Source organism: Phalacrocorax aristotelis, chromosome 3 (genome assembly GCF_949628215.1).
Source record: "Phalacrocorax aristotelis chromosome 3, bGulAri2.1, whole genome shotgun sequence".
NCBI classification, from domain to species: domain Eukaryota; kingdom Metazoa; phylum Chordata; class Aves; order Suliformes; family Phalacrocoracidae; genus Phalacrocorax; species Phalacrocorax aristotelis.
In genome coordinates, this window is record NC_134278.1 from 100,596,090 (window position 1) to 100,604,303 (window position 8,214).

Here is an 8,214-nt window from a genome sequence, read left to right on the forward strand (position 1 = left end):
CTTGTGTCAACTGGCAGAGATGAATTTACATGCTACAGCATGTAGCCATATGCTTTTAGGTAAGAGGTGGCACATTTTTTGTGTCCAGCCATGTATACATAATGGTATCACAGGGGGAGCTGAGTTGCTGTGGAATTTAAGGTTGTGGGTTTTTTAATGGCGCCTAGGAAACAGGATACTGGAAATCCTTGAACATTCAATAACTTCCCAGCCAGAGCTGTTATTTGTCCTGTAATAGTCTGCAGATTACTTAAGACTTTACTATATCCCTTGATAACTAAGAGCTCAGTCCTTTTAGATATTGAGCAGTCTCTATTCTAAATAGGGACGGCTGAGACTTTTTGCAAAGCTTTTGTCTACCTTTGTCTGAGGCTTTGTGACAACTAAGTGGCATCCACACTTCTAGAATTGAGACTGGTAAATAATTGGCCACGATCCCATTTGTTCAAAGAAGAAAAGAAGATAGCACTGCAATCCTACATGGGTGACAAGATGAAGCTGTCTGTCTCATACAATAGCCATAGAAACCTCAGGCTCCTGGTGTTAGACTCCCTGGCTATGATTTTCCACAGTGACCAAGTAATTTATTTAATCCTTTCACTACCTCTTTGTAGAGACTCGGAGCTTTACAGTGTCAGAAGGAATCATCACACTAACTCCTGCAAGGCATTAGAAGGCAAGATCTCGCAATGTATCACTGAGGGGAAAAAAAGAACTTTTCTTTCAAAACAGATTTTTTTCCCTCTAATATATTTTACAAGTTGAGAAAAACAAGCTCCTTCAAAAAAGAAAATTGAAAACTTTGATTCTTTTGTAATGAACGTGATGCTAAAGCTGACGCCTCATTTCTTTCACTTGGGGTTAGAGAAATTTTCTTCAGATCTTCAGGACTTTCCAGTCCTCCTGAAGGATTTTTCTCCTGACTCCTAGTTGACTGTTAAAAAAATAAGAATTATTAGATATTTCACAGTGCATTAAATTACTTGCCTCTAAATAAGTATTATTTTCATCAAAGCAGTCATATTGGATACCCTTACTTCTGTGGGATCTGGGAGCCCTAATCAGGACCAGCCCCTTCCTGACATGACCACTAAAGCCTGGGGACTGGATTATTTGGTTAAAGTGATTAACAGTGAGATAATTACATTGTGAACACAAAACATAGCAAGGGGGTCAGAACTAATACCCACTGACCTGAATGTGGCATTTCACACCTCAGTGATAAGGTTCAACCAGCAAAGATTGCTACTGCCCTCTTTTTGAATAGAAAGGATTAGCAAGAACCGCTGTCTATCCATGGCTAACAGGTTACTGGGAGGTGCTGGGCATACTACTAGTGATGTTTGGGACTCCATCTGGCAACAATTCCCTTCCCCAGGTTTTGGTCTGAAAGAAATGGCAGTTGCAGTTGCGAATATCTGAGCCTGTTCTCCAGCTGGAAAATATTGTTGTTTGCTGTAATATAAAGGCTACTCAATGATTACAATGATGGGCAATCTATGGAGGCCTGTAATAAAAGCAACACACAAAAGGAGATATTACATTCACATATTTTTGAGCCTAAGGGCTTGTCTATATTAGAGATATTTTTTTTTCTGCTGTGAGAATCTCAGTGAGATTAGACGCGCTCTTCCTGCCTATGTCTGTATAGCTACATCTAAACGAGGGCTTTTACCAGCATAACTATGTCAGCAAAAGACCCAGCTCTTAACTCATATAATTGCACTGTAAGGCTCCTTAAGTGGAGGTCAGTTTATACAGATTCTGCAGATGGATGGAAGCAAGAGAATTGCTCCTTTCATCATGATAGCGTTTTATCTCGGGGGCCTAGTGCTGACATTTTGAGTGTTGTTAACCTCTGCTATTTTAGGACTACTGTGTAGGAGCGCATCACCACTGAATCAGGCATTCAGATACTTCTCTCCTGGGGATATGGTTCAGAAATCTGGCTGGTAAGATGTAATCACCTTGGTTAAGCTTTTCCTTTGAGAACTCTTGCCCTGTTTTTCCCTGATGAAACTCCCTCACATGCCAGCCATCCCAGACCCTGTTTTACATGAGCTACATGATGAGGTCCCCAGTGGATGACTCCATGACTACTTTAAATTATGTGTTAATATGTCATTCCCCTCCTCATTCAAAGATTTCATTATCTTGCAGCACAGCATGTGGAATAAAGAGGATTCACATCTCGCTGTATTTAAGAGGAAAAACGTACAACCTGTTCATCAACTCCTCTCATGTATCAGCAAGATACGGACCAGAAGGTGTGTAAATACACTGTAGACATTTTAAGACAAAGGGGCTGGGTTAGATTATGGATGTACTAAATGTGCTAGTCCTGAACTCTGGCTTGATGAAAAATGAGGGTTTGGCAGCTTAAGCAGATCCTGCCTGCCACTCCCTTTGCCATCTCCCTCATTCACGCTCCTCTGCAGCCTTTCACCCTGACAATTGTACTGACTCAGTTGTTTATGGGGCTGGGCTGTGAACCAGATCTGGGAATAAAACCAGTTTAAAAAGAGAGAAAGAGAGTGGGATAAAAGGAAGGAGGCTGTATTTCACTATGAGCCAGTATTGTCACTGAATCCCCATCGTACCGAAACGCAGCCTTCTGCAGTGATGGGGAGAGCAGCCACAGCCTCTCCAAGAGGAACGCAAGCCAAGAAAAGGCACAGTTACTCGTGCAGCCCGTACACACGCACAGTTACATTTGTGACTTGCCTTGCAACCAAGGATCTTGCATTACTTTTGTAAGAAAGGATGATACTGCTTATCTCCTTTGAGGACCGCCTACTCGCACAGATAAAGAGAATGGGAAGTCCTATCTCAGTATTTTGTCCTGTGCTGTCCATTAGGAAACTAGAGTGAGGAGGTTTTAGCTCAAAATTTCCATCTTTGTTCACGAGCCTTGTGCACCATAATCTGCTCTGATTTTATCCTTGATGAGAAAGAAGAAAAATGAGAGAAGAAAATTATGTCAAAACACTATCACCAGTCTGATGGGACCTGTGTGATTCTCAGCAGTTCTGCTCTGCAGGGCATTTCAGTCTATGATTGTTCCACTGTGAACAACTTCCAAGGTCCACAAAAGCCACAAAGGAATGGAAGTCAATAGATTTAGTCCCGCTGTGCAGGATCTGCCCCTCCACTAGCAGTCCATGAATGAGAAGAGGTTGAAACTGCCTGCTGGAGTGCAATTCTACTCGCACAGAATGAGGGAGATAAAAATACACTTCCTGCACTGAAAGTATGTTCATTAGAGCAGGAGAGCACAGGTAGGAAAGCACATTATCTAACGATCTGATTACTCCAATGACAGTGGGGTGGCTGGATTGGTGTAGCTACTTCTTAGGGTACAGTTTGGTATTACAGCTGATCTACAAGCTAGTTGCTACCCGTGTTTCCTGTTCGTGTTGCTTTACTTATGTTGCATCTAGTAGCTGCGTGGCCACAGGGCGAATCTGTTCATCTGGTTGATAACAGCGGCAAACTAACCATGCCATAAAAATAAGTAGTTTTTCAGCCAGATCAGCCAGCTGAATCAGCTCACCCTGAAGCCACTCCATCACTAGATTCAGTGCAAGGGAAAGGGCAGGAGAATGCAGCTGGAAGCTGTGGTGGAGTGCGTCCACCACTATTTGGCATTAACTCATCGCTCTTACTGCAAGCTGCCCCCAAAAGGACAACCTGCTCCCATCCTCCATTCCCTGCTCCTGGCAGTGTGTTCCTGCTGCTGCCAGTGCTTTCCTGACCCATCAGTAAACAAGGACAGCTCTCTAAACCAGCAGAGAACTAAACCAGCACCTAGGAAGGAAATACTTTTCTGCCTGCTTGATAAGGTGAAGGGCATTGCTGAGAGGTCCAATGAGCTGGCAACAAGGACGCTGATGGGAGTGTGTGGTGTGTGGCTGGGAGCAGACCAGGGCAGCTCCTTCTGACAGCAGCCATTTCATGAAACCTCATTCTCAATTTAACCCACAGCAGGAAAAAAAGCCCCAAACAACAACATAAAAAAGTGAGCCACAGCTGAGCAGATGGGAACCAGCTGCACACTCTCCATTAAAGAAGAGTGCATCTGATAAGTAGATGAAGAGAGATGCATTTAACGCATGTTTTTGAAAGGTATGTCATCCTTCTGTTTGCTGAATGGAAGGAGTGATATGAATAGCGCCACGTACTGCACACATAGCCTTGCTCTTCCCAAGAGACAGGTGGGAGGGTCAGCAAACAGTTTTGCAAAGAAATCCCCGCTCTGGCTATCATTTCCGGTGCCATCGGGCAGCTTGGAGGCCCAAAGGCAGGTATAGTTCATTTGAAAATAAAGGCAAAAGGAGTGGCCACAGGAGAGAAGAAGCTGGTATGTAGCACAGCGCAGAGGATGATGTGTCTGGAACATCAGGAGAGCTCAGGGGCAGGGGTGTGCCACCTCTGTCCCCTTCGGGGACACATGCTAGTTGGGGGTCAGACCCTGACCCAGAGGTCCCACTCCCTTCTGAAGGTGTTTTAAAAGAGCATCCAGAGGTGCTCCACATTTACATGGATGGAAATCATTCATCTGGCTGTTGGTTCACAGTTTTTCCTGGGCAGATAGCCAAAAATGCAATTGTTAATTGCATCAATTTCCATGTTCTCTCTTCTGTAAAATCACCTTATTAGAGGAGTTGGTTAAATTCAGGAAGTGCTCAAATTCCTGGCCATATCTTGTTTAGAAAAGACTTCTTGATAACAGTGCTGTACTACTTCTCTCAGCTCATGTGTCTGTAAAAGGTGTGATTGTTTACAGAGTTACGCTGCTGCAGATGCAATCCTATCAGCATAAGATACTTCAAACTGGTATCACATATTTTATTAGACTGAACTGTTTTTTTATGATAACCTGTAGCTGGTATAACTGCGTCCATGCTACGGGATGTTTGCTGTCTGTCAAAATGGGAATATTTAGTGAAGATGGACTTTAGCATGCGTATGTTTCCTCAGGAGTCACTACAGCACTCTGTCAATAAACCTGTTTTCAGCAGTGTTTGCTGACATGGCTAAAAAGGTATTGCCAGATCCTACATCTGACTGACTGTTATTCTGCACCTTGTGTAATAGAGAAGTCAGGGTGAATGTCACCATAAATTACTACATAAATGCAAGGCAGCAGCACAGTGAATGCTGTTAGCCTCAAAGCAGACAACTATTATCCACCCTACTGTAGAGAGGTCCCAGAAGGGACTGCGAGTCATTTGCAAAATTGCAACTGTAGTGCCATCCTTCAGAGTTGTCCAACAGGACGTGAAGCGCACAGCACAGTTTGCTCTTGGATGCCAGGCCAGATTAGACCATGCTTTAAAGGAGACCTCTTGAAGGAAAAAGGAAATGGAATTGTGGTTATTTTCAGGCATCGACCCAAATTGCATACAAGTTTCTACTCAGAAATTGCATAGAGGTTTCTACTTGGAAAATTACCTTTCTCCTTTTTTTTTTTTTCCTGTTTTTGGAGCTTCCATTAGTTCTTAGAAGAACTGAAACTATTCAATCCAGATGAGACCGTGGTGGAGGTCTTGCAGAAGTGGATTCAAAGTGCTCTCTTGCTTAACTGAAAAGTAGAAACAGCAAATCCTGAGTCGGCTTATTTTTCTCCACAGACATATGACATTTGAATAAACAAGTAGTAATGCAAAAGGAGTTTTAAATGACTTAAGATAATTTTTTTTCAATGAATCCTGTGGTGCCGTTATATGCTTTGTCATCCCATATGGGCCAATCCCAGGAGGCCAAAGCCGATTTAATGTGCATGCACAAATGGCTGGAGCATGACCCTTGAGTTTATTGTGTCCTGAACATCTAAAGAGTTACTGAGAAGATCTGCTGTCTGTCACATGTACAGCAGGGTCACCCTGGGCTCCTAAACTTCAGGAAAACCAAGAAGCAGCCACAAAAAAGCAGCTTGGTGGTAGATGAGGTTGAGTGCTCACAAAATGGGCAACACTGGTAGATTCACTGTAGCTCCTGGGACAAAGATACTGTCCAACAGGCTTCCAAACAAAGTAAAAATCAATTTCTATAAAATGACTGTGATCAAGAGAACTGTAAGGGGAAAATAAAAATATTTGCATATACTCTTTAATCTAGATTATATCAGCCAGAGCAAGGTAAAGCACAAATCAAATAAGTTCTTCGTGTTGCTAGCAGAGTTGGGAACCTACTACACTGTAACAGTGCCTCCATGGGTGGATTTATGGTGTAAGATCAGCTCCTAACCAAACAGCTTGCATCTGTCCTTCAAGGAAAGGGAGACAGACAAAGAGAAAGCCTGTAATTTAAAGAACTTGAACACTTTCTTCCTTCTGTTCCTGGTCTGTTCCAGCCAGTACAACTCTCATGAATGCAAAATGAAGCCAGTAAAAAGCGGAACAGAACTGTTACGTTCTGGGAAAAGGTAAATCCTGTTACTGCTCACAAATGCAATTCAATTGCCAAACCTTGGGGAATTTAATTCTTCCATTAACCCAGTCACCCTCCCGGAGATACACGTAGCCTTTCCTTCCAGACAGTCTGCTCTCCTCTCTCCCAGCTACAGGAGCTCTGGGCTGGTACGATAACTCTAGGGTGGGAAGCGATGTTCACACCTGGTTTATTTAACGTAGCCATTCCTGAGAAGCTGATATTTTCACAGTGAATGATTTGCATTTCTGAGTCCATAGCACAGTGCCAGGCCCAGCTGCTTGGAGACGTTCATTTGCGATAATCAAATATTTAGCAGCTGTTGCTCTAGCAAACACCACATTAGGCCACATCTTACAAAGCGGGGCTCCTTCCTCTGTTAGCCACTGCTGTGCAAGTGGAACTTCAAAGGACAGCCCCCACTGCAGGAAGCACCCAGGTTTTACCCACGGGTGTCTGCGAGGAAGGGCTGACGGTCTGGTACCTGCAAACACCAGGAAGAGTAGAAGAGCTGTTTGTTTAAGTGAGACTAGTGCTTTATGAACGTTTTAATGGTTCACTGTGTAATTGGAATGAGTAGGTTGGTATTTTTAACTGTTAAACATTCACCAGCTTCGATTAAATAATTGATGGTTTCTATACAAATTTCCTAGGCCTACGGTTCTTCGTGGAGGGCACTTGCTGGACTAGACTAGCTCTCCAGGACCTGTATTTCTTTTGTGTTTCTTTTCCTATGCAAACCCAGCTGTTGCAAGAAATAAACGAATCATTTACTGGATGAATTTAGTATTTTCATCTATCTGTGAATTAAGCTAGGGGTTTTCTCAAATACATAAACTATTGGGAATTCTTTGTCATAATCCTTTGGGAAATACTTCTTAATTTAGGGGATTCATGAGCAATTCACTGGTGTTAGAAGTCATACTGGCTATGTGCCAGGGAACAGCCAGTGCCGCCCACTCCCTGAGGTCTGGGGAGCCAAGGGGGCTGGGAGTGCAAGCCTGTGGGTTGGGGTGCAGGTGACAGTCTGGGAGCCTGTGGACAGAGCTCAGGGGAGCCAAGGGGGCTGGGAGTGCAAGCCTGTGGGTTGGGGTGCAGGTGACAGTCTGGGAGCCTGTGGACATAGCTCAGGGGAGGGAAAAAGCCTCAGCAGAAGCAACTCAGGAGGGCCAGGACTGGGTGCAGTGGTGGCCTCCCCGCCACGCTGCCCAGGCTGCTCCCCAGGGCCAGACCTCCAGCAGTGGGGAGGATGTGCTCAGGGCCCGGCAGCTGCCTGGACACATAGCTCCGGGTAAATCTCTATTTTATACCAGATGAGCCAAGATTCCACACTTTATCTCAAATAGCTATCTCTGCAAATTCAAAACTTTCTTCTGGAAAAATATTTTGTCCTTTGTTATTACATTATCCCAGACCAGGACTTCCTGCCTTCTCTCAAAATCTGAGCCTCCACTTTTTTCTAGTATATCACCTCACAGCTGTTCTCCTTCCTGCCCTGATCATGCACTCGGTTTGTCCACCGGGTGCACATCACAACGTTTATTGACACTGCAGTGTAACAGGAAGTTTCCATATTTATAGATACGACTCGGAAGCAGCATCAAACAGAGGAGTGTCCATGTAACATGTCTGTTCCGTGCTCACCAGACAGCCGTGCTACGGGGAGGGCAGGCAAAGAGCCACTAAGAGCAGCCCAGTTGTCCTCTGAAGGGAGGCAAACCAGGCTGCAGCACTGTGCCTTAGCCATGCCTTGGTCGGACAGAGCGCTCCCAGAGACGTCAT